This window comes from Hyperolius riggenbachi, chromosome 5, assembly GCF_040937935.1.
Source record: "Hyperolius riggenbachi isolate aHypRig1 chromosome 5, aHypRig1.pri, whole genome shotgun sequence".
In the NCBI taxonomy this organism is placed as follows: domain Eukaryota; kingdom Metazoa; phylum Chordata; class Amphibia; order Anura; family Hyperoliidae; genus Hyperolius; species Hyperolius riggenbachi.
The window spans coordinates 406978236-407004728 of record NC_090650.1 but is presented as its reverse complement, the minus strand read 5'-3'; the positions used below and the strand labels follow the sequence as shown (position 1 = coordinate 407004728).

Genomic DNA, 26493 nt, shown 5'->3' with positions numbered 1-26493 from the left:
GGCGAGCGTGAAAAGGGGATCACTGCCCTGGTTCAGGGGGCCCTTTACTAAATTATTTTTTTAATATGTTTCATATTTTTTACAGCTATTAAAACCATACCAACAGAGCTTGGGCCCCAAGCATTTGATTGACAGGAAGCCCCAACACCTACCAAGGGCATGTGCAGTGTCAGAGAGGTGTAATCATAGTACGAAAATAGATTGTTAAGGATTACCACTATTCAATAAACATATAGAGGTGTTAATGATCAGCATAGCACCAATGCAAAGTTAATAAGATGGATGAAGGTGGGTCCCTAGTGGAGCCCCTCTGGTCCAAGGGCCCGGTGCATTCGCAATCTTTGCATCCCCTTTCACTATGCCACTGCATACAAAAACGTTCTAGGCTCCTCACACACCATGTGGAATCTGCTGCACCACAACATTGCCAAAAAGTTGCATCGCACCTGCACTCATACAGTGAGACCAGAGAAGGATTAACCTTAATTGGGGCCCTAGGCAAGGAAGTAACTTTGGCTGTCCTTTTTGATCCTTTTGGTAAGCTGAGGTGGGAGGTGGGCCTGGGAAGCCAGCATTGGGCCCCTTGATACTGACTATGCCCCAGGCACTTTCCCATGTTGGCTTGTTAACGATCCTGCTCCGAGTGAGGCATACAAAGCCATAAAAATATGCCTTACTTCCTATGTAAAGGGACTGGCCGAGTAAACAGGTCTCACCTAGATTGGTGGTCTGTTTGCTTGGAACAACCATTGTATGTATGAGGCCCTTTTAGTGGCCGGGGAACGGGCTCTGGCAATCCAGCAGTAGGCAGAGATCTCCTGTGTATGCCGAGATTGGTTGTCCCAAACATTGTTCCAGCTTCACCTGCATTTCTAGATAAGTAAGGCTAAGGCTAGCGCGTGTGCATGCAGACAAGCGGTGACAATTCATTCGGTTTTAATCTAAAGTTAGTTAAACATTTATGCGTTTCACAGCGATTCTCCCCTGCTTCATCAGACAATGGAAAAACCATGAATCGGCCATTAATAGATGCATTTTTCGATCCAATTTACCTTCCCTCCACAATTCACTTTCCCTCCAAGTCTTTATTGATAAGATGTGAAAGTGTCACCTGGGAGAGGACTTGGAGGGAAGGTGAATTGAATCGGGCCAAATGCAACTTGGGTAGTGATCTAATTAGCATGTTTACTCCCATTGGCTAATTTGAAACACAATTACCTCCAAAATGTGGCCCAGTCCCAGGCCGCTAAGAGGGTCTTCAGGACTGCTGGATTACTAAAGTTGTCCAACCTTAGTGAGTCAGGCCCAGTATAGCAGAACTTCAGGTTTTCAGGGGATCTTTTAATTGGCTGAAAAATACCAGTGGGCAAGTGTTTCAGTCCTAATAACGCCCCAATATTTGCGTAATCTCACTCAGGATGGCTGCACGGAGCCCCAGATGTGGCTTCCTGGGTTTGAGAAGACTGATTTGTCCATCAGAAGAATCTGGTTCGAGCGGCCGCAGACTCCGCCATCATTCATAACTCAGAGGATGTTAGTTCAGCTGGAAATCCAACTCTGCCATCTGGCTCATTTGAAATCAGTATAGAAAACAGACTCGAGACGGCAAGAAAACGGCCTGTTGGCAGCGCAGTTTGTAAAATAAGCAAAGCTAACCAGGCCGTATCCTCCAACGGGAACCGTGACCTAAGAAGAAAAGTCATTATCAGTGCTTATCACGGTACAACTCTGCCGACGGTTGAGAGAAACAGATTTGGTGGAAACACAAGTCGCCAGTTTAAGAAGATTCACTTATTAGGCAGTTTAGATTAGACCTGTGCAGCCTGCAGCTAAAGTGGACCTGCCTCTCACACGCTTTTATCAGTCGTATAATCGGATCACTGATCTGTAACATGGGTTCATTCTGAATTAAAGTACTCCTGAACCCAGAGGGGGTTTGTTTAATAAATTAAGGGGTCCCTGTTTAAGTCAGCCGAAATCTTCGACTGAATAGAACGTCAAATATGGGCGTGGAGGAAATAGCAGTTATCCTCCCCATCACACCTCCTGGCGCCACTGACGTTTTAAGACCTGCAAAAAAAAAAAAAAAGCTTTGCCGCACATCTCACCCACTCCTGGATCCCTTTGTAATATTTTCCACTTTGCCAACATTCCTGTTCCGCTGCCGTATCTTCTCGTGTCAGCCGGCATCTCGACTGCTATGGCGCGGACCCGGAAGTACATTTGGGTTACTTCTGGGTCAGCACCACAGTGGTGAAGATGCCAGCAGACACGGGGGACACTTTGCAGAACGGGAGGGCTGACAAGGCTGAAAAGGCAGCAAAGGGATCCAGGAATAGGTGACTTGTGTGGTGGGGTTTTTTTCGGGGGGGGGGGGGGGGGGGGCAACTTCAATAATGGCAGTACAGGAGAGCTTCAAATATGACAGCCTCAATTTCCCTCTCACTACAAAGTCAATTAAAGGCTAAGCTGCCGGAATGAAAACGGGTAGATGCTCTTTTTATTTGTGGCTACTGTTTTTATTTATTTGTGGCTCCTGCCTCTATTCACAGCAGACACAGGGACTGTATTCTCCTGATGATGCAAGATTTACTGTCACGCAGTGCGTTGTTTGATAATGCGCCTGGGACAGGAGCAGGATGGACGGGGTGCACGCACGTGCGTTGGTCATGACAGACCTAGAGCCATTTTTAAACGGGCTAAGGTCACTAGTGCTCAATAAATAGTTTTTTGGCCATATTGGTTGTCTGCTTTATTCAGGCTAGCCAATACTTGCCTCTTTTGAATGGGTTTTAATTACCGTATATTACCACAGATAAACCCAACTTTTTTACACCCAAATTACAGGTGAAAAGTAGGGATGTGGCTTATCCACAGGTGATATGCCAAGAGCAAGGCCTCTCTATGCAGAGTGTGCTGATGAATGCGTACCTACCTGTCCTTGCTCCCTTTTGATTCTCCATCTCTACTCAGCAGCTTCTGAACTGGCCACTAAAGGCTACAGCTCCAGGCTCACTGCAGTCACATGACAGTGAGCCTGGAGCTTCACTGGGGTCACATGACATTGAGCTTGGAGCTTCACTGGGGTCACATGACAGCAAACCTGGAGATTCACTGCAGTCACATGACATTGAGCTTGATCACCACCGCGCACTTCCTCCTTCCAGCTTGAAGGAGGAAGTGCGCGTAGTGAGGCTTACCACGTGTCCAATAACACACGTGCAAGCTGTTTGGAGGGCAGGGAGGACGACGGACTTATGGGTAACTAACCCCTTCAGATCCAGCTGCACACCTAAGGCAATTAAGCTTCATTTAAATCACAAATTGGAGTCCTTAGGGACTCGTAACTACTCGTGAGCCCATGCTTGCCAGGGAGCTGAAGCAAGAAGAGGTAGATATGCTTCCGTGGGCACTCTCCAACACGTGCTCTGCATGGTGAGTTGGGTGCTACATTGGGAGGACAGCTAATCGGCAGGTGGTGGCTTTTGGCCTATTTTTTAGCCCAAATACTGGGCGTAGGGTCTTATGCATGGGGATATACGGTACATTATATATTTTTGGACAACTCCTTTTCCTGTTTTCCAACAAAGTGATGTTGAACAGGGATGCTCGTTTGGATTCCGCGGAATGGAAATTTCTGCACTTCCGACTGATTACGCAGTGATTTTAAACCAATCAATAGACTCGGATATTCAAGTATTCCTGAGTCTTGTGATTGATTGGCCTAAAATTGTCGTGGTAATTAGATTACCGCACTAAAATTCTGCATTCTGTGATTTGTCCAATATTACCGAGACAACTCAGAAGTATTTGGCCGATCAGACAATGCAAAAAAAATGAAAAAGTTAGACTCCTTGGAAATCGGAACTCAGAAATCAAAAATCTGCAGAAATTTGCAGAATCGGTAATCGCCATTGGTGGAAATGTCTGCGGAATCGGAAATCGGCATTTATACCTAATGATGACGAACATAATGGAGGAAGGATGAAATGACCATTAATAACAGCTTTAAAGAGAAACCGTGACCAAGAATTGAACTTCATCCCAATCAGTAGCTGTTACCCCCTTTCCCAGGGCCGGATTTACCATAAGGCTTGAAGGCACGTGCCTAGAGGCGCCTGATGATGGAAAGGCGTCTCTCTTCCCTCCCTGAGCGCCTCCCTCCCTCCTCCCCTATGCAGAGTCCTAAGGAAAGTGTAAATGAGAGGTTACTCACCCAGGTCTCTGCATTCCATTGATGAGATTTCCCTTTAGCCAGGGACACCTCTTGCTACTTAATACTGAGGTTCCTCTAGCGATCTAATGCTTGGGGGAACCTCTAGCTACTTAATATTGAGGGTGCTTCTGGCTACATAATACTAAGGGGCACCTGTAGCTACCTATGACGGGCTAGGGAAGTAAAGGAGAAGTGACAGCTTGGTCAGTCAGCACACTTGCGGTGAGGTTCAGCAGGGTTTGTTGGTTCGTGGAGAACAAAGTCTTAGGGCCCGTTCAGACTGCACGCGTTTCCAGCCGCGTTTTGGAAACGCGTGCGGGTGGCCCGACACACACGACATCAGACAGTGCACAGAGTGCACTGTCTGATGTTCACACTGCATGCGTTCCGGACCTGTGCGGTCCGGGAACGCATGCTGCACGCAGATTTTACAAAAATGCACGGCTGTCCCATTCACTTTTCAGTGATGGGATCAGCCACGCAACGCATACGAACGCGGATGGCGTGCGTTCGTACACGATGCGTTCTGCATGCGTGGCCGTCCGCGTTTTGCAGTCTGAACGGGCCCTAAGGTGCCAGGACATCAGTGCCTATAGGCTCCTGTGAGGTAAATCGGGCCTGCCTTTTCCCATAAGAAATCTTTACCTTTTCACAAACGGATCATTGTGTGAAATAACAGCTGTTTCCAACTGCCAAAAAAGCAAGCAGCATCTCCCACCAGTGACATCACCTGCCAGCAATAAAGATGTCACCATGTGATAAATGTCTGAATGTAAATCAGGGAGAGGAAAGATTTTATAATGGTCAAACACTGACTAAATCATTTACTGTATACATAATTATTGTAAAAATTAAGCATTTATTTTTGTTACGTTATTTTTACTGGAGTTCCTATTTAAAGGATACCCGAAGTGACATGTGACATGATGAGATAGACATGTGTATGTACAGTGCCTAGCACACTAATAACTGGGCTGTGTTCCTTTTTTTCTTTCTCTGTCTAAAAGAGTTAAATATCAGGTATGCAAGTGGCTGACTCAGTCTTAACTCAGACAGGAAGTGACCCTCACTGATAAGAAATTCCAACTATAAAACACTTTCCTAGCAGAAAATGGCTTCTGAGAGCAAGAGATAAAAAGGGGAATTTCTTATCAGTGAGGGTCACACTGAAGTCCCTTCCTGTCAGGATTGAGTCAGCCACTTACATACCTGATATTTAACTCTTTCAGACAGAGAAAGAAAAAAAGGAACACAGCATAGTTATTAGTGTGCTAGGCACTGTACATACACATGTCTATCTCATCATGTCAAATGTCACTTCAAGTACCCTTTAAAGGTGTATCCTTTAAACCATTTTGCCGATGTGAATGCTAATACAAACCATCTAAAATTTTAAAGGGACACTGAGCACCTTAAAAAAACACAATTAGTACTTACCTGGGGCTTCCTCCAGCCCATCGTAGGCTGCGAGGTCACCCGGCATCCTCCTGGCTCCTCTCCCGGTCCTGCTGGCGGCTACGTTAATCGGCAACTAAGGCCGGCGTGATGATGCATAACATGCGCGGCGGGGACTCATACTGGCGACTTCAGGTTGAAGTCGCCGATTAACGGAGCTGCCAGCGGGACCGGGAGAAGAGCCAGGACGCTGGGGGACATTGCGGCCTACGGTGGGCTGGAGGAAGCCCCAGGTAAGTACAAATTGTGTTTTTTAGCTCCTCCATATCCCTTTAACAACAAAAAATAATCAGAATGAGTTTTCGTTCTTTTGCTGGCCGTCATCATTGCTACCTGTATGAATGTGAGGATTACAGCTGGGGCTGTCGGAGTGACTCCTCTTTAATACGATAGGAGAGGCAGGTTGAATCAGGATCTTTAAGCGTTCCTAACGGGGCCAAACATGAATCAATGAAGGCGACTAATAACGCAGGAAGCAGCGAGGGAGCAAAGAGACAAGATCTGAAAAAGAAATATAGATAATTTAGCCAAATTAAAACCTATTACAGCCAGATAAATCTGGTTGTGATTATCCAGTTTAACGATTCCACCGTAATTTAAGGAAAATCGTAAGATGAAAGGAGGTAATAATGTCAGTTCCGAGCTCCGCTAGACCTTTCATTTCAGCTTAGTAAAACTTTTTTTTCCATGAACTGGTGGCATCTTCTAAATATCAGATAATAACATTTCTAAATGACAAACACCATTTCCGAAGACTGACGCAGCCAGATACAGGGGGCGGGGCTCAGGCACACATGGACAACTCATACTTCAACCTGGCTCAGCTGACCATGCCTACTAACTGACGAAACCCAATATTAATCTTGACATTCGTGTTGTGGACCTTGTGCTTCACTTACTAAATACCTTCAGATAAATCCTTCTCTATGGACTGAGCGGCAGGTGCTGTAGAGAGGGTAACAATAATATAATGTCGTATATGCACCATCCGTAAAGAACTGTTGTACATGATACATCTCGTTTTGAAGGCAGATCTATATTTTTTGAGTAGGGGGCTTTTAGGCACGGCATGACCGAGATGAAAAACTAACTATAACAAGTAACTTGTCTATATATCTTATATAAAGTTTAGATAGTTTACACAGCAAATCTAGCTGGAAACAGCTTCAATAGAATATGATTATTTTTTCCCGTGATACAATGACAGCAGCCATGTTGTTTGTAAACATTACACAGAGGCAAGCTCATCTGCATCTTGAGCACTCAGCCTGTGAAAAAACCTAATCCCCCCTCCTCCTCCCCTTTGCCTCTGGAATCTCTGGCTAGTAATACCTCCCCCTCCTCCTGCCCAGACTGAGCTCCCATGAGCCCTTGCAACTGTCTGAAAATGCCTTGGCTCTCTAAAAACCTGTGGGCGTGGCTTGTTTAGTTTATAGGGAATGACAGTATTAAAACAAAAAAGTATCTGGCTTGAGTAATGCCCTATAAACAATAGGAAAGGAACCCAATTATGCAATGAGTAAAAGTTCATCTCGAAACCACTTTAAAAAGGATACCCCAGCCAAAGTGCTCTGTTAAAATGGTGGCTACTTTGATGCGTGGGCATTAGTCCTGCTTAGCGATGGTCAAGTAGATGCAAATAACTTCGAGTTGATGCAAATTTATGCACATTTTATGCAAATTTATGCAGCTTGAAAATGAACCAATCGAATTCTACCTCAGCAGGATTTGATTGGTTCATTTCCAAGCTGCATTCATTTGCATAAAAATGTGTATAAATTGACATCAACTCAAAGTTATTTGCATCTACTTGACCATCACTAGTCCTGATGCTTACTGCTGCTCCCGATCACTCCCGTGCCCCTCCATTGTGTTGAAAAAGGCCCCGTTAATAGAGATGCTCATTCGGATTTCACGTCATTGAAATTTCCACATTTCTGATTGGAAATTGTTATTTCCAATTGGAACTCGCAAAACGGAATTAGGAAATCAGATTTCCACGGTAACACTGCATTACAGCAACTCAGGAATTTCAGCCTAATCACTGAACTTGGAAGTATTGGCCAATCAGAGAATGCAGAAAATGACCAAAAGAACACTAATCGGAAATCTGAAAACGGAAATCGGATTTCTGCTGAAATAGCGCATTACCGCGACTCACTAATTTCAGCCCAATTACAGAACTCGGAAGCATTGGCCAATCAGAGAATGCAAAAAATGTCAAAAAAACAAAACACTACTGGGAAATCGGAAAACTGAAATTCAGAATTTCGGTGGAATCAGAAATCAGCATTTCCGACTGTCTCTACAAGTTAGTGGCTGCCCTTGGCCAAGTCACCGACCTTTGACCTGTAAAAACTAGGCTGCGAATGCGAAGTATGTTGGATCCACCCACTTGGACTGGAGCATACCCGTTGGCAATGTAGGAGCTGGGGGGTGCATGGTCACAACGGAGGTGAATAGTACACTGATTAAGTAATTTTAAGTGATTATTGTACAATACAAGTCATTTTAATTATTAAATTAAAATCAGTAAAGTCACTCTTCAACTGGGTACTCCACAAAACTCCCTATTTCCCAAGTCCTACTCATAAAGCCTTATTCCTCTTCCTCTGGTGTCCACAGTCACTGCGAGTGATACAACGTAGCAGAAGGCACATGTGTGAAGTCATTACCAGCAAGCAACCGGTGCCAGGTTGTACAGGCACGCGCTTTGAACACCGGACAACACCGGAGAAGGCTAGGAGTTGCAGACAGGTGGAAGTTTACTTGGCATGGGGCGAAGCAGGTTATTTCGGCACCCGATGCTCGACACTGGGCGCCCTCATAGCACTAGTGCTATGCTGCCTGCGCGCCCCGCACAAGAGTAAATCTGGGATCCGACAGACCCCAAATCACATCTCTATCCGAGTTGCTACAAGTTCGGAGTTCCTGTTTGGAAACCCTATTTCCGATCAGAAAATCAGAAATCTTCAATCCAACAGAAATTTCCTACCATCCCTAGCTCATAAATCAAATGATGCATGGCTACCTTAAAGTGTAACTGTCGGGCATAAAATCAATTCTTTATTTTTATCTGGTAAACAAGTAATAAGGATGCTAACCAGGCAATCCAAAAGTTAAAATCACTATTACTTTTCTTGTTGATAAATGATCATTCCCCAGTTTACCTGACTCTTATTTGGCACATTGCCCCATAAAGGAAGTTGCAGGGCATGCTGGGTTGTCCTTTTTTGCTTCTCTACTTTCCCCTCAGACTTAACTAATGCAGCCTGATTAGCTGAAGCCTCTTTCACTCATGTTTTCCCCTCCTACACCTCTCTGATTGGCTAATATTTTTCATGCTGAGACAATGCACTTTCTATAGTGGAGGACGGGCAATGCATACACAATCAGAAAGAGGAGAGTAAGGGAGGAAATGACATCAGGATTGGCTTCAAAATAGCCACAGTTAAAATGGGAAATGCTAAGAAGGATTTTCTCTTTTTTTTACTGTAGAAAAAACACTAAAATCAAAACGTGGACAGTGCACTACATATGTTATGAAAGTAGAGCAAGTGTTTATCTATTTATATATGTGTTTTTTTTTTCTGAGATAGTATGGCTGACAGCTGCTCTTTAAGCACTCTGTACATCATACGACCTGACTGTACAATCTCTCAAAAAGAATATGTGTGGACTAAACATGAGATGCAGTGCAATTATTCTGCGCTGATATAGTTATGGGGTGTAATAATAATCAATTCTGATGCAAACATTTTCACTTATGTCCAAGAAAATTGAATAGCTGTCAACAAACATTACAGCCTCCTGTTTCCATAACTTTTCCTGACATGCGCCTGTCAGTATGGCTGAGCATCTCGTCAGCTGAATCAGCTACAGGCTATTGGTGGTCTGACATGGTTACAAGTAAGAGAAGGATTTCACACAAACGCAATCATTTTGTTCAAATCCACCTGGACTATTTTGTTGAATTCCAAATTTCCATAATTATCAAGTGTCTGTTTCATTTTTTTAATTCTTCACTTTTCAAATCTTGTTTGCCAGTTTTAACCTCTTTACGACCGTGTCATGCCGATTGGCATGAACACGGCGGTTCCCCCAGGACTAAGTAACGGCAATTGGTGTCAAGTCCTGGGGGCGTGTTTTGCTGGGAATCGCGCACCGATGCACGCGCATCCCAGATTAAATGACAGCTCTGCTCCGGCATCAGTCTTCCAGCGGCGAACGGCGCTAGGAGACCGCCGCCTATCTACATGGTACAGCGCTGCGGTCTATGGCAGCGATGTACTGGGGGACAGCCGCGTCACTCGGCTGTCCCCTGGAGAGGCTTAGAAAGCGATCGGCTCTCATAGGCTGATGTCTATGAGAGCTGATCACTGTGATTGGCTGGCGGGGGGGTTAGAGGGATCGGGTAAACAAAAAAGAGGTTAAAATGTCACATTTATTAAAGAAAGAATAGGTAGTGAAACACGTTGTTCAATTTCACAGCTGTTTAGGGTCTGATTTTTTTTGAAAGGCCACATAGGCTCAGGCCTTGGGTGGTTGGTGCCCAATAGGGCAGCTGGTCATGGAATAGGGGGGGGGGGGGGGGGGGGGTTACATAGGGAAAAAAAGGCTGCAAATAGAAAATGTCAGATGCTAATAGGGTGCATATGGAGTAAGGGAGCTGCTGTTCAGAAGAGCTGCTTATCAAAGAGAAGAGCTATTGTGCATGGAGGAGAAAGCTGCACATGGAACGGTAGGGGGGCTGCTGCACATGGAACGGTAGGGGGGCTGCTGCACATGGAACGGTAGGGGGGCTGCTGCACATGGAACGGTAGGGGGGGCTGCTGCACATGGAACGGTAGGGGGGCTGCTGCACATGGAAGGGAAGCCACAAAAAAGTTGGCTTAGGGGTAGTGAAAAGTATATATCCAGTCTTGCAACTGCTCAACTACATCCGCATTCTCCATTTTGCTTAGAAATCTGGTTAATCTTCAGTTATAAATCAGAATTGAGAAATCCAATAGCCTTTTATAGTGTTATTGCAATCAGATTCTGCAATTATCTGAAAAGTGCTGTAGACATCTCTCATGCTCTCTGAAAAGAAACTACATTTTAATAGAAGCTTAAAGGGACCATGAGCTGGTTCATAAAAAAGAAAACTGGACTTACCTGGGGCTTCCTCCAGCCCATCGTAGCCTGTGAGGTCCCTGGCATCCTCCGCGGTCCGGCTGGTGGCGTCGCGCGTGCTTGTCCTCGCTGCGTAACCACCGCTTCATCGCGCCAGCCGTCGTAAGAGTCCTGCGCATGCGCAGATCTCTGATGACTAAACCGCACATGCGCAGGACTCTAACAGTGGCTGGTGTGATGATGTGACGGGTACGCAGTGGGGTGAGTCCATGCGACTTCACCCAAAGTTGGTGCTTTACCAGAGCCGCCAACGAGACTGCGGAGGGGGCAGGAGGATGCCAGGGACCTTGCGGGCTGTGGCGGGCTGGAGGAAGCCCCAGATAAGTCCAGTTTTCTTTTTTGTGAACCAGCTCAAGGTCCCTTTAAAGTGACAGTGAAGAGAGAAAAAAAAACTTATGATATAATGAATTTGTTGTGCAGTACTGATAATTAATAGAACAATAGTAGCAAAGAAAATAGTCTCATATTTTTATTTTCAGACATATTTGCAATTACTAGCCACACTTTGTATTTTAAACTATAAAACAAGCAGAGCTAATGACCCTTTCAACTTACCTGCAGTAACAATCTTATGTAAATCTGTCTTTTGTTTCTTTAATGTGTAAGTGCTCCAGAAAACAGCACTGCAGCTGACCCAAGAGCTCAGAGGAGCAAAGGAAAGAGTCTCATATTTTTATTTTCAGCTATATAGCTGGATTATTCTGTCACATTTGCAGTTTTAAAACCCCTCTTTTCGCAGAAATAATGACCCTTTGAACTTTCCTGCAGTAAAAGCTTATCTCAAGCTTTCTCTCAGTTTATATGCTGTTTAAAGGGGAACTGAAGAGATAGGTATATGGAAGCTGCCATGTTTACATCCTTTTAAGCAATACCAGTTGCCTGGCAGCCCTGCTGACCCTCTGCCTCTAATACTATTAGCCATAGCCCCTGAACAAGCATGCAGCAGATCAGGTGTTTCAGACTTTAAAGTCAGATCTGACAAGACTAGCTGCATGCTTGTTTCTGGTGTTATTCAGATACTACTGCAGAGAAATAGACCAGCAGGGCTGCCAGGCAACTGGTATTGATTAAAAGGAAATAAATATGGCAGCCTCTGTATACCTCTTACTTCAGTTCCCCTTTAAGTGCTTTATAAAACAGGATTGTATTTTACCCAGTAGGTCAAAGAGTTCAGAGAAGCTCTTTTGCATAGAAAACAATTTCTTAACTCTTCCTGTACTGGAAACAATGTGAGATTCATTTATTTGGTACTAATGCTTTATTTCTTAGCTGTACTACACATACAATTCATTATAGTGTAGCAGAAGTTTATTTCCACTTCAGTGTCACTTTAAAGGGGCCCTGAGCAGAGGTATAAAATGGGGCTTCCTTCAGGCCCCTGTAGACCACAAGGTCCATTGACATCCTCTGGGTCCCCTCCGTGGTCCCCCTGGAGGCTCCATTAGCTGCGCGACTTCTCAAAGGACTGAGACGCGCATGGGCACGGCACTTACAGTGACGGGGTGCATGATCGAGCCAGGTACGCGGGCGGAGTTGTGCACCTAACAGAGCCACCAGCGGGACCACGGAGGGAACCCAGAGGACGCTGATGGACCTTACCTGCTACAGGGGGGGGGAGGGGGGGGGGGCTGGAGGAAGCCGCAGGTAAGTTTTTTTCATTGTATTCCTCTGCTCTTTAAAGGACAACTGACCTGAGGCAAGGCTACCCAATGTAAGCACAGAGGAATGTTTATCTTGGATCCACATACCTCTGCATGTTGTCAGTTCCTCTCCTCTGAACCCCCCTTCCCTATAATCACTCCTTGAAAAACCTGACTTTTGGCTGAAGTCAAATTTTCAGACAGGAAGAGGCGGGCTTGCTGTGTTGTTCCCTCCTCTCACCCTCCCATTTCCTCCTATTAAGGGAAGTGAATGGGGCGGGGCACAGGAGAGAATGGGAGGGGGATAGGATGCATGGCACTGTTATAGCGTTTTAGATGCAAATTTGCATCAGACTGAGTGCCACGTCCATTTGGTAAATGGACGAGGCTCGCCAGTGTAAACCGAACCTTATGGCTTTTTATCGCTGTACATTGTGATGGCAATTGCAAATGCACTGCAATGCTATTGCAATCTTCCCATATTTCCACCGTGCGATTTTGTGTTTATTTGCAGAAGATTGGGAAATCATATAGGAAAATCCCAATAACATGAAATAGTACCGACTTTATTATGCAATTTTCAGGGACTGCGCAGCCAGTGGAAGAGTGTAGCGATGAGTATGGGGATGTTACGGGACTCTAACGCAGACTCTGCAGTGTGTTGCCGAGTGGTACAGCACGGCAGTCATTTGCATTGGGGTCTTGCGGTGTCGGTGCATGGGCGAAAACCAGTGACGCACTTCCTGTTCAGCAGGGAGCACGTCACTGTTTGCTATGAAAATCACCCTGTGAGAGCAGAGTGTGGGAAATAGGACATGGTGTGCAGTGACTGTCCTACCCCGGCTCTCATGGTGCAACACAATCACACCGCACCTTGGGCCTGATTTACAAAGCTTTTCTGTTAAATTGTCTCACCTTATTTATTAACTCACAATGTATCTCTCCATAAATGAATTACCTCATGGTTTACCTCTCCTTATCTAACTTAACTTATGGTCTAGCTCAGGCATGGGCATGGGCTCAGGCATGGGCATGGGCTCAGGCATGGGCCCTCCAGCTGTTAAGAAACTACAAGTCCCACAATGCATTGCAGGAGTCTGACAGCCACAGTCATGACTCATACAGGCAAATGCATTGTGGGACTTGAAGTTCCGTAACAGCTGGAGGGCCGAGTTTGCCCATGCCTGGTCTAGCTCTTCTTATCTAACTTGAATCATGCTTTAGCTCTCCTTATCTAATTTAAATCATGGCTTAGCTCTCCTTATCTAACCTAAATTGTGGTTTAGCTCACCTTATTGGACATAACTCATGGTTTAGCTCTCATTATTTGATGGTTTAGCTCTCCTTATGTGTATATCTCATGCAGTAGCACTCCTTACAGTTAAGGTGAAAAATATGTAACCTTTGTAATTTGTAAATCAACCCTGATATGTGAAACCAGCCTAAAACAATAATACAACTAAATAACAGTCCACCATAATTACTTGTTAGACCAATTTCAGAGTAGAGATTCAGATCACAAATTTAGATTTGGGAACGTCCTATTTCTCCCCTCAACGCAGGTTGAACATGTTAAACGTGCCGCTGAATGTAACCTGCACCGTACTAAGAAACGTTGATAAAATCATCAACCTCAGCACTGCAGTATAATTCAGGAAACCTTGAAATTCTCCTTAGCTGACGCCTCAGCTGAGCACTGCTCCTGACATCTACACTCTGGACCGTCATGTGCAGGTGAAACTCAGTTTATTTACCGTACTCGAAGTCCATTTATTTCAGTATTTCAACTTGAAGGGGAACTTCAGTCTAAACAAACATACTGTCATTAAGTTACATTAGTTATGTTAATTAAAATAGATAGGTAATATAATCTCTTACCCACCCTGTTTAAAAGAACAGGCAAATGTTTGTGATTTCATGAGGGCAGCCATCTTTTTGGTTGAAAGGAGGTGTCAGGGAGCACACAGTTCCACCTGTCCTGTATCCTGATCTCCCCTCCTAGTTGCTAGGCAACGAGCACAACAACATCAGAAATCCCATCATGCTTTGCACAGCATCAGGGGAAAAATGCCCAGGCAGTTTTCTTTGATGGGGCAGAGCTTAGCTTCTGTGCAGCTAAAGATGAGGCTTGGGTAAAAAAAACAAAGTTCTGATGCTGTGAAACTGTTAAAGAAACACCAAGCCGTTTCAGTGCTGCTGAGTAGATTTTAATCTGGAGGTTCACTTGGAAATTGTAAGGCTTACCTGTCCTCCTCCGTCCCGGCAATCCAGCGCTGGATGCTCCTGAAACCCCAGTTGACAAGGATGTAGGCTGTGGCGCGGTAGCGCCTGAAACATTTACCTTCCCCGGCTCCAGCGCAGACACAGTAGCGGTTTCCCAATGGGCTCAGGTGGAAATAGCCAAACCTGATTGGGTCCGCTCTACTGCGCAGGCCTGAGTAGCCTGCACAGTAGAGCGGACACGATTGGGCTCAGCTATTTCCGCCTGAGCCCGAACAGAAAGCCATTATTGCGCTGGATCACAGTGGGTAAATATTTACCTCCCCAGTGTCCGGGGGCTTCCAGCGCTGGATCGCCGGGACAGGGGCAGCCTCATTAGGATCCAGAATCTTCCCCCTCCTAAGGTAAGTATCCTTCCAGGAGGGTTTTTCTTTTCTTACTGATTTTCTTTAAAAGGTGAAACTAATATATATGAAGTAGGAACTCTTTGCAGGTGTTTTGGATTAATTAGCTGTAGGAGCGGACTGACAACTCATGGGGCCCCGGGCAATAGGAGATTATGGCGCCCCCATACCAGTGTTTCCCACCTTTCACGTTATATTTTTACAGACTAAGATATAATAATTTACTGACAACAGTAAATATGTTATATTGTGATATTTTATACTGATAAAAACCCCTTCGCCGCGCAGCGCGCCAAAAAATAGGTGTGGTAATGCAACAGAATGTGGGCGTGGTCCTGGGTGGGGAAAATATACATGACCTTAGCAGTGGTGTAAAAGGTCTGCCGGGGAAGTTTGAACTCTGCTATAGTGTTTCCCCCCAAAATACATGTAATCTGACAGCATTTCACCAAAAATCCATGCAATTTGGCAGAGGTTCCTCCAAAATACAGATAATATGGCAGTCATTCCCCCAAAATAGACGTTATCTTGGTAGCAGCGGTTCCCCCAAATACACATAATTTGGCAGCGGCTCTCCAAGATATGCATAATCTGGCAGCGGATCATCAAAAATACATGTAGCAGCAGTGGTTCCCCCAAAATACACAGAATCTGGAAGCAGCAGTTCCCCCATTATACACAATCTGGCAGCGGTTACCCAAAAATACACATAATCTGGCAGCTGTTTCTCAAAATACACTTAATCTGGCAGCAGCAGTTCCCCACAAATAGTTAATCTGGCAGCAGTACCCCCAATATAGGTGCCCCCAGTATAGGTAACCAGGTCAAAAGGTATCCCCAGTGGAAGTAACCAGGTCTATAGGTTTTCCCAGTGCAGGTATCCAGGTCTATAGGTGTCCCCAGTATAAGTAGCCTAGTTTACAGGTGTCCCCAGAATAGATAACCAGGTCTATAGATGTCCCCAGTTAAGATAGCCAGGTCTATAGGTGTCCCCAGTATAGGTAGCCAGGTCTACAGGTGTCTCCAGAATAGGTAGCCACGCCTATAGGTGTCCCCAGTACAGATAGCCAGGTCTATAGGTGTCCCTAGTACAGATAGCCAGGTCTATAGGTGTCTCCTGTATAGATAGCCAGGTCTTTAGGTGTCCCCAGAATATGTAGCCAGGTGTATAGGTGTTCCCAGTATAGCCAGGTCTATAGGTGTCCCCAGTATATGCAGCCAGGTCTATAGGTGCCCCCAGTATATGTAGCTAGGTCTATAAGTGCCCCCAGTATATGTAGTCAGGTGTATAAGTGCCCCCAATATATGCAGCCAGGTGTATAGGTCTCCCCAGTATATGCAGCCAGGTGTATAGGTGTCCCCAGTATAGCCAGGTGTATAGGTCTCCCCAGTATATGCAGCCAGGTGTATAGGTCTCCCCAGTATATGCAGCCACGTGTATAGGTCTCCCCAGTATAGCCAGGTCTATAGGTGCCCTCAGTATATGTAGCTAGGTCTATAAGTGCCCCCAGTATATGCAGCCAGGCTTGTAGGTGTCTCCAGGAGGGGAGACAGCCAGTGAAGAAGGGCGATGGGCATAGCAGCGGAGAAGGGGGGAAGTCCCCCCCCCTTCCCTCACCTTGGGGCCCCCTTCCTGGCTCTTCCCTCCAGAATCTGAAAAGTGTCGCACAGCGGGTAGCGGCTGACAGCGGGCGGAGACTTACCGCTGTACAGCCACTGGAGGGAGCGCTGATCTGTGTGCCACTAGTCTGGTCTACTCAAGCCCAGACTAGTGGCTGTACAGCGGTAAGTCTCCGCCCGCTGTCAGCGGCTACCCACTGTACGACACTTTTCAGATTCTGGAGGGGAGAGCCAAGAAGGGGGCCCCAAGGTGAGGGAAACTTCCCCCCTTCTTCTCTGCTATGCCCATCGCCCTCCTTCACTGGCTGTCTCCCCTCCTGCTCAGGGTTCTCTGGCGGGCGGGCCCCCCTCTGACCACTGGCCCTCGGTCTGTACCCGAGTGCCCTAATGGTCAGTCCGCCCCTGATTAGCTGATTAGAGTCTGACTCTTTGAGATTAAAATATTGATGATTATGGAACTTCCTACCTCCACCCATTTTGGTAGCCCCCTCCTTCAATTTCTTCAAGAAGGCCCTCAAAACTCACCTTTTCACTCTGGCCTACTACCCCTCACAATTGCTCTAAACCTGCAGCTGAACTCTGGTCCCCTACCTTTTGTGTCCCTACCTCTCCCTCTAGACTGTAAGCCTTCGGACAGGGTCCTCCTCCTTTTGTGTCTTACCTGATCACGCACCTCCATTACTGTGCACCCATGCTATGCATCTGAGTGAACCTAACTTGCCTAATCTCCATGCTACCCTCCAGTGACTAAGCATTACCTGGTACTCATACTGTGCTGTGTGATCTGGTTTTTCTTGTAATCCTGTATTGTCGTATTGCTGTATGTCTCCCTTAAATATTGTCTGTAACCTAAACTAATGTCCAGCTCTGCGTAATAGGTTGGTGCTTTATAAATACAATAAATAAATAAATGCATCTCACAATATTTTAATGGTCTGAGATTTTGATTTTGAGGTTTTCATAAGCTTTAAGCCACAATCATCAAAATTATACTAAACAAAGGCTTGAAATATCTCGCTTTGCATGTAATGAGTCTATTTCATCGAGCTTCACCTGTAGTCCAAGGGTCCAGTTCACCTCGTCTGCTTGTTGTTGACCCTCTAAACATCTGGCAGAGTGCAGAACTCTACTAACGGCCTCCGGACGCACGACAGACAATCTCATCTATGGCTTTCCACCCCTCTCCCTGCGTTCTTCCCTCCAGCAGGGAAAGAGTTTTAAATTCAAGAAGCGTTTCTACACGGAAGAGTTTATAACTTATTCCACACAAAAAAACCCTGGAAAATAAAACTGACGGGGCTACTTTTAATGGTCTGTAATTTCCCTCAAGCAAGAAGAAAAAATAACATTAAAAATGTATCACAGCCTGGAGAGAATAGATTTCAAAAAGTTACATAATTTTTCAAGCTTTAAGCTCAGTGCGCCGGCCGTGCCGCGATGTCCTAACAGCAGCTAATGCCGTTACATCAGTCAAGTGCCTGAAACGTGAGTTTTGCAAGAGTCTGCAAACACTTTGTGTACTGGGAGGGCTTCACATTCACCCAGATAAATCTCTCTACCTGGCTACATTCTGCCTCATCTCCTTTTATGATGATTGTTGCTTTGGGCAGCAGCAATTATCATTGCGGACTTCAGGTACAATCAAATGCCATGAAATCATGTACTGGAGCAGCGAGGGATATAATGATAAACTATATAATCATGTTCCATCCCAAGCCCTCACCATAGCCCTGTTCCTCCCTCCAAGAGTGCAGGTATTTCTCACAGCAATCACATGTCCATTTGCATTTTGATTGGTGGACAGTTTTCTACAAAATATTTAATACATTAATAATATGTACAATATTCTAAGCATATAGCGATTGCACAGATAGATGACTAACTCCTAGAAGTTGTGGTTTACCATGAGCTTCATACGCAAACATGGGGGAGAGGGGATTACAGCTGCCCAGAATCTCCCCTCAGACCAGGGTCGGTGCAGGGACTGGGGACAGGCACAAGTTGAGACACCAAAATATCTACAGGCATCCTGCAGCTCAAAACACTGCCCCCTTTCTGTCCTGGCTACAGTTGACTTTGGATGGAGCAGCAGCGTGTGTACAGAGCATGGAGCAGCAGCGTGTGTACAGAGCATGGAGCAGCAATGCGTGTACAGAGCATGGAGCAGCAGCGTGTGTACAGAGCATGGAGCTGCAGCGTGTGTACAGAGCATGGAGCAGCAGCGTGTGTACAGAGCATGGAGCAGCAATGCATGTACAGAGCATGGAGCAGCAGCGTGTGTACAGAGCATGGAGCAGCAGCGTGTGTACAGAGCATGGAGCAGCAGCATGTGTACAGAGCATGGAGTTGCAGCATGTGTACAGAGCATGGAGCAGCAGTGTGTGTACAGAGCATGGAGCAGCAGCGTGTGAACAGAGCATGGAGTTGCAGCATGTGTACAGAGCATGGAGCAGCAACGTGTGTACAGAGCATGGAGCAGCAACGTGTGTACAGAGCATGGAGCAGCAGCGTGTGTACAGAGCATGGAGCAGCAGCGTGTGTACAGAGCATGGAGCAGCAGCGTGTGTACAGAGCATGGAGCAGCAGCGTGTGTACAGAGCATGGAGCAGCAGTGTGTGTACAGAGCATGGAGCAGCAGCGTGTGTACAGAGCATGGAGCAGCAGCGTGTGTACAGAGCATGGAGCAGCAGCGTGTGTACAGAGCATGGAGCAGCAGCGTGTGTACAGAACATGGAGCGGCAGCATGTGTACAGAGCATGGAGCGGCAGCGTGTGTACAGGGCATGGAGCGGCAGCGTGTGTACAGAGCATGGAGCAGCAGGGTGTGTACAGAGCATGGAGCAGCAGCGTGTGTACAGAGCATGGAGCAGCAGCGTGTGTACAGAGCATGGAGCAGCAGCGTGTGTACAGAGCATGGAGTTGCAGCGTGTGTACAGAGCATGGAGCAGCAGCGTGTGTACAGATCATGGAGCAGCAGGGTGTGTACAGAGCATGGAGCAGCAGCGTGTGTACAGAGCATGGAGTTGCAGCGTGTGTACAGAGCATGGAGCAGCAGCGTGTGTACAGATCATGGAGCAGCAGGGTGTGTACAGAGCATGGAGCAGCAGCGTGTGAACAGAGCATGGAGCAGCAGCGTGTACAGAGCATGGAGCAGCAGCGTGTGTACAGAGCATGGAGCAGCAGCGTGTGTACAGAGCATGGAGCAGCAGCGTGTGTATAGAGCATGGAGCAGCAACGTGTGTACAGAGCATGGGGCAGCAGCGTGTGTACAGAGCATGGAGCAGCAGCGTGTGTGCAGAGCATGGAGCAGCAGCGTGTGTACAGAGCATGGAGCAGCAGCGTGGGTACAGAGCATGGAGCAGCAGCGTGTGTACAGAGCATGGAGCAGCAGAGTGTGTACAGAGCATGGAGCAACAGCGTTTGTACAGAGCATGGAGCAGCAGCGTGTGTACAGAGCATGGAGCAGCAGCGTGTGTACATAGCATGGAGCAGCAGAGTGTGTACAGAGCATGGAGCAGCAGCGTGTGTACAGAGCATGGAGCAGCAGTGTGTATACAGAGTATGGAGCAGTAGCGTGTGTACATAGCATGGAGCAGCAGCGTGTGTACAGTGCATGGTGCAGCAGCATGTGTACGGAGCATGGAGTTGCAGCTTGTGTACAGAGCATGGAGCTGCAGCGTGTGTACAGAGCATGGAGCAGCAGCGTGTGTACAGAGCATGGAGCAGCAGCGTGTGTACAGAGCATGGAGCAGCAGCGTGTGTACAGAGCATGGAGCAGCAGCGTGTGTACAGAGCATGGAGTTGCAGCGTGTGTACAGAGCATGGAGCAGTAGGGTGTGTACAGAGCATGGGGCAGCTCTGGGTAACTTAACAGAGTCAGGTATGAGCACAGCCCTGAGCCCTGCTGTGTGAATGCCCCACGTTCCCCTTTACTACCAATGTCGGCTGTCCTCATTATTATCTGTTTTCAAACTGCTCCTAATCGATCCCGTTGTCGATCGGGAGCAGATCAGACATTTAGGAAATGATTGTCATATCCTGTCAGTTGAATGGGAAATTGCATTATGTGTACCCGGCATGATGTCCTACCATATATTTATACTGCATTGTGCATGGTTGAGGGAGACCTTTCAGGAATCCCCAACTTGAAAATCCTGAGTTTGCCCCTGAGCTGGCTGGGCACTCTGTGACACTGGGTGTTTCAAGTCCTACCCCATAGAGCCACATTAATCCATGCCATGCACTGATGAGGAGACCAACCATTCCAAAACAATCTGTATGAATGTTGGATTATTGAGGCTCTGTACAATTAACAAGCTGACACATCATTCTATTCCAGCGGAACTAGAGGTGTGTTTAGCTTTCAGGGACATAAACAGCAGTCCTGAGCTACTCCTTTGCTGCCTTGGCCATGTATTTTTGGCCACTGTTAATATCCCTGCTGAAGACAGCACACAGCGTACTGTGTTACCAACAATGTTCTTGGTGCCTATGGTCCCAGCTGCCCTAAGATCATTGGCAAGTCCACCTCCCAATTATTTTACACACACTACAGAAAAATGGCCACCGGTGCAAAAATATGTCTGCAAATGCGTAATCTGGTGGCCATTTTTTTGTAAGTCTTATATGAAGTACTATGGGACTGCGTACGAGGGAGACAGTGCAGCAATGGAGACATACCGGAGAGGTATGTCTCTTCCTTTTGGCGCTCTGTTCACTGCCCTGCAATTTTGGGGGCCCTCCGCAGGTCTCCGTGGACAGCACTGGGTTTTTGAGGGTTCTTTTGTCTCTCACAGCTACAATAAACCTGCCATTATGATTATAGACTGTTCATTTCTTGATCAGTGGGCTAACAAGCAAAATCAGCACATGATCTAATACTTCTTTCCCTCACTGTACGCACACACACACACACACACTGTGCACACAAACACTGTAAACACACACACACACACACACGTACACAGGGTTGGACCATCAGGCACTGTGGGCATGTGCCTACAGGCGTCTGATGATGGGAAGGGGGCTCACTCCCCTCCTCGAGTGCCTCCCTCCCTCCTTCCCTACACAGAGTCCAGAGCAGAGCGTAAATGAAAGATTACTCAACCAGGTCTTGGCATTCCACTGACCAGATCTCCCTTCAGTCGTGGGCACCTCTAGTTACTTAATACTGCGGGTACTTCTGGCTACCTAATACTAACGAGCACCTGTAGCTACCTATGATGAGCAGCGGAAGAAGGGGAGAGGTGACAGCAGGGCCAGCTGGGAAACTCTTGCGGTGCGGTTTGGCAGGGATTTGTAAGTTCATGGAGGGTGAAGTCTGGGGTGCCAGGACATCTGTGCCTAAAGGCTTCTATGATGTAAATCCGACCCTGCACATACACACTCGCTTTCTCTATTATTTTTAAATTTAATATTAAAATACAACTTTTTTTTTATCTCAGGATGAGTTAAATCATGGCTATATCACAAAATATATGCAAAAACATAAAAGTACATTCTACCATCTGCACAATTTACTATTTAAAGCTGATCCCAGTACTGCAGATTAACAGATTGTTCTATATGTTAATATCTATTTAGTCCCACGAGAGAAAGAAAACTGTTTAAGGCCAAATTTAAGACAAATTTTTAATTGCATGTCATAAAATATTATTTTAAAATAATTATGTATAAATTTAAAGATTAATTTTTTTTTTCTTTTTAGTAAACAAAAAAAAGAAAAGAACTGTTTCACTAAATTCATAGGGCTTGATTCACTAAGCTGCACTGCTAAAGCAGCACATGCGAAGGAGCAGTAGCTAACGCATGCCTTACATAGCAGTGCTATGTGAGGAGCGTGCCTTCCTTAGATAGGAGCGTGCCTTCCTTAGCAGTGAGCCTTCCTTAGATAGGAGCGTTCCTTCCTTAGATAGGAGCGTTCCTTCCTTAGCAGTGAGCCTTCCTTAGATAGGAGCGTGCCTTCCTTAGAAAGGGGCGTGCCTTCCTTAGATGGGAGTGTGTCTTCCTTAGATGGGAGTGTGCCTTTCTTAGGAGCGTGCCTTCCTTGGATAGGAGCGCGCCTTCCTTAGATAGGAGTGTGCTTTTCTTAGGACTAGGAGCGTGCCTTACTTAGATAGGAGCGTGCCTTCCTTAGATAGGAGCGTGCCTTCCTTAGATGGGAGTGTGTCTTCCTTAGATGGGAGTGTGTCTTCCTTAGATGGGAGTGTGCCTTTCTTAGGAGCGTGCCTTCCTTGGATAGGAGCGCGCCTTCCTTAGATAGGAGTGTGCTTTTCTTAGGACTAGGAGCGTGCCTTACTTAGATAGGAGCGTGCCTTCCTTAGATAGGAGCGTGCCTTCCTTAGAAAGGGGCGTGCCTTCCTTAGATGGGAGTGTGTCTTCCTTAGATGGGAGTGTGCCTTTCTTAGGAGCGTGCCTTCCTTGGATAGGAGCGCGCCTTCCTTAGATAGGAGTGTGCTTTTCTTAGGACTAGGAGCATGCCTTACTTAGATAGGAGCGTGCCTTTCTTAGGAGCGTGCCTTTCTTAGGAGCGAGCCTTACTTAGATAGGAGTGTGCTTATCTTAGGACTAGGAGCATGCCTTTCTTAGATAGGAGCGTGCCTTTCTTAGGAGCGTGCCTTTCTTAGGAGCGTGCCTTTCTTAGGAGCGTGCCTTACTTAGATAGGAGCCTGCCTTCCTATACATAGTTACTATGCATAGGAAGGCACGCTCCAAAGTAAGGCATGCTCCTATCTAAGTAAGGCACGTTCCTAAGGAAGGCACGCTCCTATCTAAGGAAGGTATGCTCCTAAGGAAGGCACGCTCCAAAGTAAGGCATGCTCCTAAAGAAGGCATGCTCCTATCTAAGGAAGGCACGCGCCTATCTAAGGAAGGCACATTCCTAAGGAAGGCACGCTCCTATCTAAGGAAGGCACGCGCCTAAGGAAGGCATGCTCCTATCTAAGGAAGACACACTCCTAAGGAAGGCACGCTCCTATCTAAGGAAGGCACGCGCCTATCTAAGGAAGGCACATTCCTAAGGAAGGCACGCTCCTATCTAAGGAAGGCACGCTCCTAAGGAAGGCATGCTCCTATCTAAGAAAGACACGCTCCTAAGGAAGGCACGCTCCTATCTAAGAAAGGCACGCTCCTATCTAAGTAAGTCACGCCCCTAAGTAAGGCACGCTCCTAAGGAAGGCACGCTCCTATCTAAGGAAGGCACGCTCCTAAGGAAGGCACGCTCCCATCTAAGGAAGGCAGGCTCGTAAGAAAGGCACGCTCCCATCTAAGAAAGGCACGCTCCTAAGGAAGGCACGCTCCTATCTAAGGAAGGCACGCTCCTAAGAAAGGCACGCTCCCATCTAAGAAAGGCACGCTTCTAAGGAAGGCACGCTCTTATCTAAGGAAGGCACGCTCCTAAGAAAGGCACAATCCTATCTAAGGAAGGCCCGCTTAGTACATAGCAGAGAACACTCCTATGTAAGGCATGCATTAGTGGCTGCTCCTTCACGTTAAGGTGCGCTGCTTTAGCAGTGCAGCTTAGTGAATCAAGCCCATAGACCCTCATTACCTTTTTAGTGACCTGCAGCTGCCTACGCACTCCCAATTAGTCTGTACCACTCCCCCTATAGTCACATGCGCATGAAAGAAGGAGAGCGATTGCTCTGCCAGCAGAAGTCACACCTCTCTGCTCACTGATAGGTTATCATAACTGTCTAGTAGGGATTTGGCCTGTAGGGTGCACACACATGCACAAATATTGTTACATGCAATGATTGAAATTGTATCCTTCAGGTGACAGTGTGGGGATGAACTCAATACAGACCCATCACTACCCTACAAATGTTCCAGACCTCTCGGCGATACATTGTGGTTGCTGGATACATGCTAGATTCTAAGCACAGACAACTCCCGATTGTCCGCCTCCACTGAAAACCATATACAGTAGCATGTGCATGAGGCTTCAAGGTGCATACACACATCCAATTTTGAATGGTCAATTTTATCACTTCCATGTAGTAGGAGAGCTTACCTACACAGTCTGTTCATAATATTCAAAATCTGCAGAGGTGGTCACATTTGCTGTTCATTGGCTAATCAAGATGGGATGTGTGTATCAGGCCTTAAAGAGAAACCATGACCAAGAATTGAACTTCATCCCAATTAGTAGCTGATGCTCCCTTTTACATGAGAAATCTATTCCTTTTCACAAACGGATCATCAGGGGGCGCTGTATGACTGATATTGTGGTGAAACCCCTCCCACAGGGAACTGTGAGGACCATTTTCCGGGTAGTTTCCTGTCTGTGAATCTCATTGCATTGTGGGAAATAGCTGTTTACAGCTGTTTCCAATTGCCAAAAAAGCAAGCAGCAGGTACTTCCAGCGATATCACCTGCCAGCAGTAAAAATGTCACCATGTGTTAATTGTCAGAATGTAAACCAGGGAGAGGAAAGATTTTACAATGGACAAACACTGACTAAATCATTTATACATAATTATTGTAAAAATAAAGCACTTTTTTTATTACATAATTTTCACTGGAGTTCATCTTTAAAGAGAACCCAAGACGGCCAATATTTGTAAAAAGAAAATAAAAATCATTTTGTTTTTGTTTCTGCAAATGCTTGTGACACCGCGCTGCAGCTCACCTTTCTGCTTCTCACCAGAGAGCAGAAGGCAGATGAGAGGTGAGAGAGAGGCGGAGAAGGGGCATTCCTAAAGCCAGAAGGGGCGTTACGCAGGAGTGCCTTTCCTGCAAAGGAAGCCCCTTCCCCCCCTTAGGCTTCCAGCAAGTTGCTGCAGATGTGGGACCGGGGCAGTGGACAGAAGAGGGCACAGAAAGGACACAGAGGCATATCATTAAACAATATATATATTCCTGTGCCCCGTTTGTAGTGAAAATTTGCCTCGGGTACACTTTAAGCTAAGTACACACATGCAAAAATTGTTGCCAATCAGGAAACAATCCCTCAGTTGACAAATCGGGGAACGATGCTGTACAGACACATCCCTAGCCTTGAAGCTAGCGGTGTTCTGTTGCTATGGAGGAGGGGTGGGATAATGTATGGCGGAGCAGCTTCTATCGGTCCAGGTGTGTGTGGAAAAATAGCATTGTGATCTGTCATGCTCTGGCACCATTAAGGATCTGACAGGACGGATCCTTAACGATGCCCAAGCAGGGTCTATCGGCAGCAGCCATAGACGCATTACGATTGTTGGCTAACACGGTCTTTATCAGCAGATTTGGTTGACGGTTATTGCAGGTGTATACATACCTTTAGACAAAATACGGAGCAGGCAGCTGGAACTTCATTCTGCCGAAACCCAAGCGGGTCCGTGCTACCGCGCAGGTGCAGTGCAGCCGCGCTTTGGGGGATCTCAGCGCTAGAACGGTGATATGGAGGGAGGCAGTGGAAACTTCTGGAGTATCCTGAGGTAAGTATATTTTTCTTTATATAACCTCACAGGTTTACTTAAAGAGACTCTGTAACAACAAAAACCTCCCCTGGGGGGTACTCACCTCGGGTGGGGGAAGCCTCCGGATCCTAATGAGGCTTCCCACGCCGTCCTCTGTCCCACGGGGGTCTCGCCGCAGCCCTCCGAACAGCCGGCGACTGTGCCGACTGTCAGTTCAATATTTACCTTTGCTGGCTCCAGCGGGGGCGCTGTGGCGACTTTCGGCACGGAAATAGACGGAAATACCCGATCTCCGTCGGGTCCGCTCTACTGCGCAGGCGCCGGAAACTTGCGCCTGCGCAGTAGAGCAGACCCGACGGCGATCG

The 26493-nt window shown here is 46.6% G+C and overlaps 1 long non-coding RNA gene across 1 annotated transcript in view; it reads right to left on the bottom strand.

Moving 5' to 3' along the window:
* Nucleotides 1-1329: 1329 nt before the first annotated feature.
* Nucleotides 1330-26493, bottom strand: part of LOC137519147 (uncharacterized) — an 82883-nt gene continuing 57719 nt past the window's right edge. The window contains exons 3-4 of the long non-coding RNA XR_011020973.1: nucleotides 6005-6172; nucleotides 1330-1686 (exon numbers count right to left, since the gene is read on the bottom strand). This is a non-coding gene — a long non-coding RNA (uncharacterized lncRNA). The remainder of the gene's footprint in view (nucleotides 1687-6004; nucleotides 6173-26493) is intronic.